The sequence below is a fragment of the Squalius cephalus genome (genome assembly GCF_949319135.1).
Source record: "Squalius cephalus genome assembly, chromosome: 1".
Taxonomy (NCBI): domain Eukaryota; kingdom Metazoa; phylum Chordata; class Actinopteri; order Cypriniformes; family Leuciscidae; genus Squalius; species Squalius cephalus.
Genome location: NC_137122.1, coordinates 30,772,237 through 30,786,220, shown reverse-complemented (window position 1 = coordinate 30,786,220; position 13,984 = coordinate 30,772,237).

The window sequence follows — 13,984 nt, the reverse complement described above, 5'->3', positions numbered from 1 at the left end:
CCCATGTTAAAACTTTATAGCAGAAAACATTTTTTTACAGCCTGGTACAAAAAGTGGTTTTGGTCTATATAGCTAATTTTGCCCTTCATGACAACTGTGAGAGGGGTGAATTTTTTTTATAACTCATCCGTTTAAATTATATTGAGCCTTAAGGTTCTGCATAATTAAAGGCATGGCCCCTTGAGTGACAGGTGGATTGCCACTGCTGTCACTACAAGCTGTTTGTCTGCTGTCTGTTAGCCGTCAAGGCCCCTCAGTTAATCCTGCCTCTTTGCCAATTTTCAATTATCCACGAGTGGCGCACTCCTCCCACTTTGGGCTTCAAAAATGCTCTTCAGAAACCTACGGGTTTTAATGATCTAAGCGCATGGTCTAAAGCGCACGGCGCAATTGCACTTAGGGCGTGTCTGAATCCACTTTTGCGAGTTTAACAACGGGAAAAATGGTTGGCGAGTGCGGTGCATGGTCTAAAAGGATTGTCCCTATTCTCTTAATGAGTAATGGGTGTGTTTTGGGCGTAAAGTGAAATAATCCAATCAGAGTCTCATCTCCCATTCCCTTTAAAAGCCAGTTGTGGTATCGCCATGGCGGATTCGCTATTTACATGGCGGAATTTGCAAGCGAAAAAGACTGAACACGTCTCCAGAGCGCAAATGGATCTACTCGTGCGCGAGGTTAAAGTGCTCAAGCAGACCATCTACAGGACAAGACGGATTCCACCATATCTTTATGTCCATAATATTGATCTTTTACATTGTAATCCTTTTATTTTGAATATCTGGCTAGTTTGTGTGCTGCTGCGCGTCCCTGTGTGTGTAATAGGCTGAATGAACCATGTTGTGGACCCGCCTATAGCCGCACATTACTAACGCGCTCTTTAAATAAGAACAAAAAAAATTGCGCCATTGACTTTAGACTAGGTTTTTGTTGGTCAATGGCGCAGTCTATTTCAGTTGCCTCAAAATAGTAACGCAACTGAACACACCTCATTTTCAGACCAGCACGCCCATGGGCGCATAAATAGGCATAAATGCATTTGCTATTTAAACAACGTGGCGCAGGACGTGAAAATGATAACTGTGTCGGGCTGAAACCAGCAAACAACACTTGCGTTGCACTTGGCACTGCATTGCGCTGGGTGTATGATAGAGCCCTACGTCTATTGTTTCCAGTCTATGGTATCCACTAGTATCAAAGTACCAGTGTTGGTACTACTTTTGTCTGAAAATGTCTTTACGTATTTTCAGTATATAGTTAGTTTCTATATATTTAGGGGCGTTTAAACGGCACTGGGGCTCTAAAAACACAAACTTTTAAAAACGGAATTCAAATTATCATTTCCGTGTAAACTACAAAAATGTGAATTTGTGAAAACAGTGACGTCATGCATATGCATATTACAAGTTCAGTCTATAGGCACGTAGTGTTTCTTTACAAAGTTACGTCGCCACCTACTGGCCTGGCATGGATGATATAGCGTTTTTAGTCATTTTCACGGATCTGTGTGAAAGGGGATCATTTTGACGAGGTGGTTGTCTGTATGCGAAAAACTTTTCAGTTTTTAGTACATCGTTGTCTTGAATGTACTGAAAGACCTCAACTGAATAACTTTTTTGAGAGCTCATGCTTTGAATCACCAAGTCACATCGTAGGTTGATTCCAGGTTGCTGTAATTCTGGAGTGTTAATCAATTAAATGGCCCTTTAGAAATGCTACAGTAACCCTTCATCCGCTCAGGTCTCTACATGACTCCATTAACTGTTGATTACTGTCTTACTTCAATATGCCCGAGAGTATTTTCGACCTGATAAGTCATAGATGGACAGTGCTACTTATTCTGTATACTCTGTATAAGCAATATTACAAGAACAAAAGTGATTTTATACAACAGTTCTATTAACAAAAAGTTGATGTGGCCAATCAGACAACTAACTGTTTTGTAATTAAAATAAACATTTCGATCAGAGCATTGCTCCACCAAAAATCAATGTTTTCGCTCTTACACGGCTCTTGCTTTCCATCCCAGGAGCTTAAGCTGGCAAGGTTACCACAATGAGACGCCAGCAAAACCACACTCCATGACTCCAGATGTGAACAGAACTGTGAAATAACCTTAAATGCCAGAAACAACCTTGTGGCAGTCATGTATAATTATGAATAATTGCCTTACGCATTCACCCGCACACACTGACACATAAAGCAGACAAATTATCATAATTATAATCATTCACCCGCACACACAGACACATAAAGCAGAGTTATCAATGGATGTTATTAAATGACCTTTGGTCACCTAGTGTCATAGTTTTATTTGTAGTTTGCTATTGCTTTGTCCATCTGTAGCACATGAACTATATTTTTGCATGATTGGAAGTTAGTAGACCTGACATACAATGACGACCCTTATCCCCACTCGTGACTGAGAGACCCTGTGTGATGGCTAGGACAAACTACCAATTGATGCAACAGAGGAGCGACAGAGAAGGAAAAGGAAATGCCCATTCACATGTAGCATTTGTTATAGTCCAGAATACATTACTGTCTCGCAAAAGCTGTTAAAGTTGTTCACCTCCAAGCACTCACAGGAAAAAAATTACCTGGTGTTAATGATAACGTACTGTACTACATAATGATATTCATTCAGCCTTTTTTTAGCCACGACAGCCAAAAGCCTCAGTTGCTCAGTATATACTCTTATATACTGCATATCAATGTAAATCATCATTCGCAAACCATACTTATACAGTCTGACTTAATGATCTTCAGTGAGAATTTTTTTTAGGATTTATCCACCATGAACTGATTAAGGAAAAGAGGAACATTGTAATAAATGTGAAAGTAAATACGATCACTACATAACAACATTAAAAATGTATTAACACGATAAAGCCTATATCATATTTGAAATGCAAATGTAATTATTTTTTGTAGGCCTACAAGTTTTTTTTTAACAAAATGATCAAAACTTTGCTAAAAAACCTGTTGTACACAATCTACTACATGACTATGTTGTCTGATTGATAGTTTGTACTTTTAGTATAGGCCTTTAGTATAATTATAAAAATGTCCAGGGCGTGATACATGTGTATTTTTGCTCTGAAATCATAACTGATTTGTATAAAATAAACAAAAGAGTAACTTTTATATTAGTAATATTTCAAGATGAACACTTACTGGACTAAAGCAACTTTGGTTTACTTGATTATGCATACATCACTTTTTAGAAAAATCTAATATTATGTATCAAATCCATCAATCTTTCTAGGAACATTTATTTGTATCTCTGAATCATCATTGTATTGCATTCCATTATATATTTCTTGCCCGCTACAATGGAAACGCTGATTATAAAACTAAGCATTTAAATGTCATCTTAATAAGACATATTATTGGGAGTCATAGAGTAACAAAGTATGTGCATTTTATGTAAGTTATACTGCTATAAAGATCTCACTGATTTACATTAGAAGCTATCAAAATCTTATTATTTGGCCATATGAATGTCAGAAACTGCACCAATTTGCATACTTTTGCTCAGTTTGAGTTACGTCCTCCTCAGGTATGAGATCCAAATTCTCACCATATCTTATTATATCAGACAGGCCATAAAAACAATAAATAAATAATATATATTTTTGTCTAGAGTTTAAATAAACTGTTACATTTAAAAATAATCCCCCATAAAATGTTCCCTTCAAAGGCAATTAATGTCTGTCGGTGGTAAAGTGGCAAACTCTTTCCGTGTACACTCAGTCATGCCAACTTAAAGTGGACTATTGCCACAATTAATTAGTTCCATAATCCACTTTATAAATACCATGAGCTGTATGTGTGAAACATTTGAGGAAATCCTGAGAGTGCTGCAGGGGGAGTGTGAAAAAAAAGCCCTGTCAAAAAGTCTCCAGAGTAAATGTAAACCTAGCAAAACATGACCAATGGCCTCCAAATGAATTCACATTTCATTTAATAAAGTAGTAGCCATTTGTGCTTCCACCCACCCATCTGCTAGCGGGACCGGTGCCTCGTCCTCAGGGCTTTAAGAGGGACCGGGCCGGTCCACCATCACCATTAAGATGACACTATATGCTGGACGCTATCTGACCACAGAACAACACATCTGTTCAGGGTTTCCAGAAAAGAAATGGTGATAAAAGCAGACACATTTCAGATGTCTTGTTAAAGGTATGACTGGAGGCCATTTAAACAGTGAGAGACATAAAATGATGACAGATGTGTTATTATAGCCTAAGGAGAAGTTCAGCTTTGCATCACATGAATACATTATATTTTAAAATAGATTCAAATAGAAAACAGATATTTTAAATTGCAATAATATCTCACAATATTACTGTATTTTTGATCAACTAAATGCAGCCTTATTTTAAACTTATAATAATCAAACATATATAATCAATTATATTATGTCATTGGTTGAACTACTCCTGTAAGTTAATATAAACAACAACAACAACAAAAACCTTTATTATTCCTCTCCTCATGCAGATTTTGAATCTACAATTTTAGCCTAATCATGAATGGACAGGTAACACAGATTTTTGTCATCCTTTATAGTAAAAAAACTGGTCTTTGCCCATTTATGTGAAAACAGCATATCAGGAGACATCAAAATCGAATTGCATTATCGCACCCTCATGTTGAGAGTCTGTCACCAGAACATCCACTTTTTGATATAAAACACTCACAACACTCATTTTCTGAGACACATGGAGCAGAAGACGTTCTGATGTCTAAGGGAATAAGTAACCTGCTGTTAAAGAAAGATGAGAACTGTGCAGAAAGACCAAAAGCAAGTCTGGCCTGTATTAAATCACAACCTTCATTTATTACTCTAGAAGTTTGGTGTCTGTTTTATTCTTTTACTGTAGTTTGGATTTAGTTCAAATCACACTACCAATAGGGGTAGTAGTTCAAAGTAGATGAAAAACAAAAAGACAACTCAGATGTCTCAAAGGAAAGATGTCCTATTTAAGTCAGTCTGACTGTTTCTGTCACACCTCCCGTGATCAGAAACATATCATACCATGGATTAAAACACATGGGTTGTTTCTAATTTTAGGGTTTGTTATGTTTGAATAAATCATGCTTGTCAATTTGCAAACAGACAATAACATACCGTTACAAAGCCTGTTTTTTTTTTATTTACTTGTATGTTTCAGTATTGTTCACTTTAGCACAAAGTTTCAGCTAATTGAATGTGCATTTCCCCCAATCACTGTGAGAGATCACTGCAGGACTCTGCATTAGGGCAAGATCTCTTGTATGTGTCAATTCCAAACCAACAAAAGTAGGTTAACTACTGGAGATAAATGTGATAAATGCCCTTTTCCCAAATGTTTGAAAAGGAAAGTGTTCAAATGAGTGGCACTGGCCCATTTAAACGCAGACCAAACTTGGACATATTCTGAAGTTTTGGTGCTACTCTATCTAAAATAGTGTATGACCCATTTACTGACACAAAAGAAGAGTAAATGTCTGTCTATATGTTGCCATTGTCATTTAGGGCATCTTTTTTCTGTGTGTCATAGTGGAAGAAATATCTGGATCAGAATCATATGGTTTATTGTATAGACTTCTTGGTGCACGTACATCTTTGCATTCTGGTTCATATATTTTTTATTGCTAGGATTGATGGATCATAACACATTTCAGACTCAAACTGGGATTGCCAGTATTTTTGTCTGGTCAACCACAACATTCTGAAGTCTACACACTCTTTCTCTATGCTTTCTTAATTTCAACTTAAACCAAACATACATTTATTGACCTACTGGTACATGATTATTAAAAAGTTTCAGGTTGGTATGATTTTTCAATGTTTTTCAAAAGAAACCTGTTTTGCTCACCAAGGCTGCATTTATTTGATCAAAAATACTGAAAAACTAATATTGTGAAATAGTATTACAATTCAAAACAACAGTTTTCGGTTGTTTTAAATTGCAATTTATATTGTAATATATTTTAAAAAGTAATTTATTCCTGTAATATCAAAGCTGAATTTTCAGCATAATTTCTACAGTGTTCAGTGTCACATGATCCTTCAGAAATCATTCTAATATGATGATTTGCTGCTCAAGAAACATTTCTTATTATTAGCCATGTTGAAAAAAAAAGTTGTGCTGCTTCAGGATTCTTTGATGAATAGGAAGGTCAAACAAACCGCATTTATTTAAAATAGAAATCTTTTGTAACATTATACATGTCTTTAATGTTGTCAGGGTCACATTATGTTTCCTTGTGTTTTTGTTCATTTTCCTGTGTTTCCTGTTTTTACTATCAGTTTAGTTCTCGTCTCCTTTACTAATTCTTCTTACCCAGGTTACTGTTCACTTTCGGTTATTGTCTGTGTTATAGTTTTGTGTGCGTTGTGGATTCTCCATGCATCTTGGGCTCATATGAAAGTATCTACCTGAGTCATTCCAGTTTGGATTGCACCTTTATTATATTGCATATAATAAATTATTAATTCAAGAACGTTGTGCAAGTTTACTGCAACAATAAAGCCGTGAATTTCTCATACTTTTGAAAACCCGGTGCTCATTGTCACAGTTGTAAACACTATGGGTCCTATCTTGCACCCAGCGCAATTGACTTTGTACACCGACGCATGTATCATTCTGCACCCGGCGCACAGCGGACTTTAAAGCGGTAAATTAGGGAATGAACTTGCGCTCCTGGGGGGCAGTTCAGCGAAAAGAGGAGGCGTGTTCCGGCGCAAACGTTCCTGGTGCTATTTTGCAGTTCCAGAAAACAATTCCGCCACAGACCAGGAAAAACCTAGTCTAAAGTCAGTGGCGAGTTTTCAGTGGCGCGTTCAGATGCTATTTTAAGGGCGCATGCTTGGCCATAATGTAGTGTGTGCACAACGCGCATACACTTGGCTTCTCTCATCTACACAGACGCAGCAGTTGCCATTTTTGCAAACCATACATAATTACAAGGAAAAATATTACCACAAAAGGGAAATCATTTACCCAAATTATTATACGCCTGTTTAACCAAAGCTAATTTGGGTGGGTTTCTCCCATCCCCATACAATGTCACTTCTCGTCTTTTACAGCCCTGACGAGAACATCGGTCTCCTCGGCTGTGAACCGCTCCTGCCGTGCGCCTGGCAAATCCGCCGTTATAATAGCAATCCGCCATGGAACAAGCGCACCTGCTTTTAAAGGGAATGTGAGATGTCGCTCTGATTGGTTTATTTCACGTTACGCCCAAACCACACCTATGAGTAATGTAGCTATACTTCAGACAAACCCATTTTAGATTTGCGTCGGGCGCAAGAGTCATTTATCCCGCCAGTATAATAGCAACAGCGCCCGAGATCCGCCCACAAAGTTACTTGCGTTTCGCGCTTGATACTTGCATTTCAGATCGTTAAAATAGGGCCCTATGGCTTTCTTCTTCCATGAGGGGGCTTGGCTTCACGGCGGCTTTGTTTCCAGATGGAACGTTGAATAACGCAACACACACGTCTCTCTCGGAAATCCTGTAGAATTCAACCAAATTACGGCTTTGAAACTCCTGAAGTGTTTCCCATTTCATGTGCCGTATGCATCAGACGTTCAGCCAACGGTCTGTGGGTGTGACGTCTGAGGCTGAGCGTAGATTGCACCTAACATGTGACAAATGTCACTTTTAATCATTTTAAAATAGCCTTGCTGAATAAAAGTATTCATTTGAACAGTAGTCTATCATTGCAATCTGCAACAGCATAATACTTTAATACTATAATACTTTTTTTTTGTTATCAGTGCAAATACATTGCAAATGCAAGCACACCAAAAGGTTTTGTCAAGGCACAAAAATACATTTGTCATTTTGATTTTATCAGAGTTGCGTTTCCATTCGCCTTTCATCCAGGTTCAGTAGCCCAAGTCTCTTTCTTCTCCCATAAATGCACTAGACAGCTGAGACAGATGCCAAACAACAGAAGGCGCTTTCTTCTCTGACATGAAAATGCAGCTGTGACATTGTGTACCTGTGGACCACGAGATCAATTAAACCTTCTGCTGGCAGAGGTAGAAAATGTAAGACCCCCTCAGTGCACCGTTTTTACGGAATATTCAAGCAAGATACTTTGTCTTCCGAAATTCAAGCGTTCAAGCAGAGGCATTCGCATGTGCCCTATTCCATTCTCTAATGCTATTCTGTACTGGAATCGCTGCTGCACAGGGAGACCCTGTCTGCAAGAGGGCTGGAAAATTAGCATAATTTCTAAACAGCGGTACCCTGGCCTTAATTACTGAAGGGTTTAATCAGCCATAATAATGAGGCCACGCTTTAAGCAGGTGAAAGACACTTTTACACCTGAAACAGCATGTGTCATGGGAGAAACAGGACGCTGTTATGTCCTTGTCACTTTCGATAGGAACTTTAAAAATTACAACAGGCAGTCGCACTGTTGATACACAATTTTACCTCGGTTTCTAGGTTAATACTCAAGCGTCTGAAGCAAAAAATAGCATTGCTTTAGGACAAAACCTTTTTTATGCATTAAAAATGAGAATATATGTGCAGACGCTCCATTTCTCATGTCATTTGTTGCCCGCAAATTGAGTCGCGCCAGCTAATTCCTTCCTGAAAGGCTTTTTCGTCTCAAAGTTTTGGGGCGGGAGATAAGCCGTTATTGACCACCTCCTCAGAAAAGGATGGTTTGTGTAAGGTTTGTGTCAGCGGCGGGAGTCTGTCTGTTCTGAGGCCACACTCGGCATGTCAATACTTTAATCCCCGCATAGCTTCTCTGTCTATCTTGCTTTTGTTACCAAGTAAAAAAGAGCCACTGCTCTCTCCTTTCAGTAAAGATTTGATTGCTGGGCTCTTCCTCCAGGAAATATGGCCTATTAATTAATGAATCAAATAATTTAGATTCATTAAATCATTCCGATTCAAGTACTTCAGCAAACTTTTAAAAAGAGTACTTATGGAAATAATATACTTAAGTTTGAACTCTTAAAAATAAAGGTTCTTTATCGGCATCCATGGTTCTATGAAGAACCTTTAACATCCATGGAACCTTTCCATTCCACAAAAGGTTCTTTATATTGGGAAAATGTTCTTTAGATTTTTAAAATGTTCTTTACACTAAGAAAAAAAAAGGATATTTTAAGAATTGTTCACTGAAAGGTGGTTTGGGGGAACCCAAAATGGTTCTTCGATGGCGTCGCCGTAAAAAGCTTTCTTAGAAACCTTTATTTTAAAGGGTGAATGTAAAGTTTTTGGGCACTTTTTAAAAAATCTATATATTTTAGGTACACTATATGTATTCAGTTCAAGCGCACTTCTTTTTCACAAGCACATAATGAAATACTTTGTCTTACAATCTACAAGATTTTGTTCAAACTCAAGAGACTATCCTAAACATTTATCTTAGTTGTGGTCTGAAGTACTCGAATTAAAGTCACCATGAAATCAATATGGACAATGTCCTCGTGAGTTTTAATCAAAATATATATCACTCCCTCTTGCAGTGACATCTCTTCTCTGATGATGTGTTTACTGGCGTGAGGGCGGGACAACCTGTCACTCACATGACATCACTGCAAGAGCAAACCACAACCATCCAATCAATTCCCCATAGACAAAATCCTAGCCTACATTTTTTTCTTGTTTGAGAAGCCATTTCACTGGGATATACAGTACATCTCATTTGAGAACAAAAGACTGTCGCAACTTCCGTTTGATGCCAACTTTAGAAGCTATCCAAATGGTGTAGTTAAGGCATCTAACAGCAGGAGTCAATAATATCTCATAAATTCTTACAAAATTGCCACCTCATAAAATACTTAAAATTTCTCATGAGTTTAGGTTGGTAGAAGCTAACGAGACTATGCTAACCATGCCAAACATTCACTCCATTCGAAATCGCGTACTGTATAGTAGGAACTACATTTGGTTTGAAACTTAATCCTGACTGTTAAAAAACTCTATATAGTACTTTATATAGTTCTATATAGTACGAATGTGTGAATAAAAATTTGAACGTACTACATCCGTCATGTTGTTATTATCATGTGACCTACCAGCGTCAGTTGCGTCGCTTCACGACCATTCACATATCCTCTCCCATGGCCTCATGGGATAGTAAAGTGTCCATCGAATGCACATTTCAGTCAGCGAGTGTACTTTTCACCAATACTGTGTTAATGAATAGTATGAATTTGGACATAATACTTGGCTCACATACTGTTTTTCGCCTACTATATAGTATGGAAGTAGGCATATTCAAACGCAGGAAATTACTTCTTTAAATGAGTTAAAGGAGACGGATAATTTCCTATTAAAGGTCAGTGAGGTCTTTCTTCATAAAATGGCCAGGAGCACATTAGACAATAATTAAAGGCCTTTGTTTCTGTGGATAAAGGGCACATACTCCTACAGTGAAGCAGCTGACAGTCATGTTAATGTTTATTATTGAAGATGAGCTGATTAACTATCATCTGGGAGAAGTCATGATTGAAACTGTGCTTTTGTAAACTTACGGTGATCACAGTTGGCTACAGCAAACCCTTCAGCAAAATCCAGATTAGTGCTGATTCTCTGTTCAGCACATCAATGATGCAGATCTAAACCCTCACACCATCTCGGTCGTTTTCCCAAAAGAACAATTCTGGCAAGGCTTTCTGAATACCTCCAAAATTCAGATGCCCTCATCCTTATCAGATGTACATGTGAAGAGTTCAGATGCAAAAGCAAGTGCCATCTGAAATTTCCTTCTAGAATGATCATTTTTATCAAGCTTGAATATTTAAATTCAGTAATTTCACTTAAATGACAATTCATAGTTAAGTGCAATTACTGAACTTAAATATACAAGCTTGATAAAAATGATCATTCTAGAAGAAAATTTCAGATGGTACTTGCTTTTGCATCTGAACTCTTCAATTGTCCTATTTCAAGAACATTTAAAGTAATACATTAATTGTCCCTATTTAAAGGAATAGGTCATCTTGGATTGAAATTCTGCCATGGTTTCCTCACCCAACCAAATTACTTTCTTTTTGCACGAAAGCTGGAAAACGTTAGTCCCCGAGAAGGGAGCGTCCAGTTCAACTCAACTCAGTTTAAAATACATGTTTTTTTTTTTTTTTAGTTTCATAGAAGACAGTGGGCCCTATCTTGCACCCAGCGCAATTGACTTTGCACACTGATGCATGTATCATTCCTATTTTGCACCCGACGCACAGCAGACTTTTCCCTCGACAGACGCACGTCGGTAAATTAGGGAATGAACTTGCGCTCCCGGGGGCGGTTCAGCGAAAAGAGGAGGCGTGTTCCGGCGCAAACGTTCCTGGTGCTATTTTGCAGTTCCAGAAAAAAATTCCGCCACAGACCAGGAAAAACCTAGTCTAAAGTCAGTGGCGAGTTTTCAGTGGCGCGTTCAGATGCTATTTTAAGGGCGCATGCTTGGCCACAATGTAGTGTGTGCACAACGCGCATACACTTGGCTTCTCTCATCTACACAGATGCAGCAGTTGCCATTTTTGCAAACCATACATAATTACAAGGAAAAATATTCCGAATGAGGGAAATCATTGTGGTGTCCATGAAGATGTGAAAAAAAATCATTTACTCAAATTATTATACGCCTGTTTAACCAAAGCTAATTTGGGTGGGTTTCTCCCATCCCCATACAATGTCACTTCTCTGTCTTTTACGGCCCTGACGGCCGCTCCTGGCGTGCGCCTGGCAAATCCGCCGTTATAATAGCAATCCGCCATGGAACAAGCGCACCTGCTCTTAAAGGGAATGTGAGCTGATGCTCTGATTGGTTTATTGCACGTTACACCCAAACCACACCTATGAATAATATAGCTATACTTCAGACAAACCCATTTTAGATTTGCGTCGGGCGCAAGAGTCATTTATCCCGCTGGTATAATAGCAACAGCGCCCGAGATCCGCCCACACAGTTACTTGCGTTTCGCGTTTGATACTTGCGTTTCAGATCGTTAAAATAGGGCCCTAAAAGTCATACAGGTTGGAACGACGTGAGGGAGAGTAAATGATGACAGAATCTTCCTTTTTTGGTCTAAAAGGGTGATCTTAGCCAGAATCAGCTAGGTCTATATTACCTGGAGAAAGCTATTTGTTAGCGCTCTCATTCATCTCGATCAGGTCAATGCCATAGTGACTGTTCTGGTCTCTGTGACATCCAAGGCAGCACACATGGTCCATTTCACACTTTTAAGATCCTTTCAAAAAAAGATATTGTCAGAATGTACAGCTTATTTTCAATAAGGAAGCTAACAGAGCCATGCTAACAAGCTAAATATTTACCCCTTGGCCAGATACAATATATTTATTCAAATGACACATTCTGTGCCTAATAGCCCAAATCAGAATGTTATGCCTCATCTTCATTGTAGGATAACAGATGACAACATATTCTTTGTTTGTCTAATATCATGTTAAACATAACCTGCATCAGCACAGCTAACACTTTCAATTCCTTAACTCAAAAATACACAGAATGTATAGAGAAGAGACATTTATTGTAAATAAGTTTTATGATGTGAATGGTACAACAGTGCTTAAACTTTCAACTTCCACATAGAAATGTTACACAGAATACTTTGTTTGAAAAATGTACCTTAGTGTATTTAATGTGATCCACGGGCAGTAGGATGTGACAAAGTTGTCTCTGTTTCCCAGATACTTTGTGCATCGCCAATACAGAGAACACAGAACAGTGTTATAATGGACTGAATCCATATTGATAATTTTTTTTTTAATAAACCTGGATCACAAAATAACGCTTCAATAAATGACACTCAGGTTTCTCAGTATAATTTGAGCTTATGCAGGTATTAGTTTGGCGGGTATCATTTTAACCCTCAATGATTCATCTATGTGATTCACAATATAAACCACTGAACTGGACAACTTGGTCTGATCAGCAACTATGCTACTACTTACAAATATAAAGTTATTGTGTATCTATTCCGGTGTTATATGAAGAATATGACAATATCATATCATAAAAGACTAGTATTCCATTGGCATAGCTATTCCCAGAATAAATAACAAATAATTCAATTAATAAAACAGTGGGTTCCTACTTGTCAAAAGTATTTGAGGTATTACCTTTAATCGCATTTGTGTGTTTAAAATGAACAAGTTACAGATACAAATACACAAAATAACATCAATATCAACTGCGGTGGGAGTTTTTTAGACATTAAATAAAGGGCAAAATCATTTTATAACATCTGCCTGTACATTTCAATGTGTTTTCAGTGAGGGTCAGAATGCATTCACTCAACATCTAACCTTCATGATCACAGCATTAAAGTTGTTCTGCTAATATTCAGCCCTTTTGTGATGTATAATGTACAGATGACTGTTCAAGACTGCATCTGTTATGTACTAGTTCATCATGTCTCTATCTAAAATGACCTTGTGCTGATGGCAATTGATAAAAACATCTAGGACATGTGTTCTATGCATTCATCTGAGGCCAACCCCAATCCTCCTTAAAACTGATAAAAGCAAACAAATGTATGAATTGAAACACAAAAACGGGACCTATAGTGTCTGTTAATGAACAGCAAGAAACAATGAGAGGTGGAAACAGCAATCAGTGATTAGACTACCCCCTATGTAGTCTCAAAGTAGCATACAGTTTCATACATTTCAACAAGCTCTAAGCTGAATTCACTAAACAGTTGTGGCAGCATTTGTTTTAACTACATGTCAACTTACTCTACTAGCCTGAACCCTAACCCAATAGTCTACTAATACTCTAATGAGAGTTAGTTGACATCTAGTTGCAAAGTTACTTATAGTTAGTACTGGATCATCGAAATAAAGTGTTACCGTCTGCTGTATTCTATATTGTGCAAAATTGTGTTTACCACTAGTATCTTGGTCATATATTAGCATAACTCCTTAACTTGGGTGCTAACTTGGGTGCTTAGTAAATTATCTCCCGACTGCCAACCTAGATTATTTCACACGTCTGATT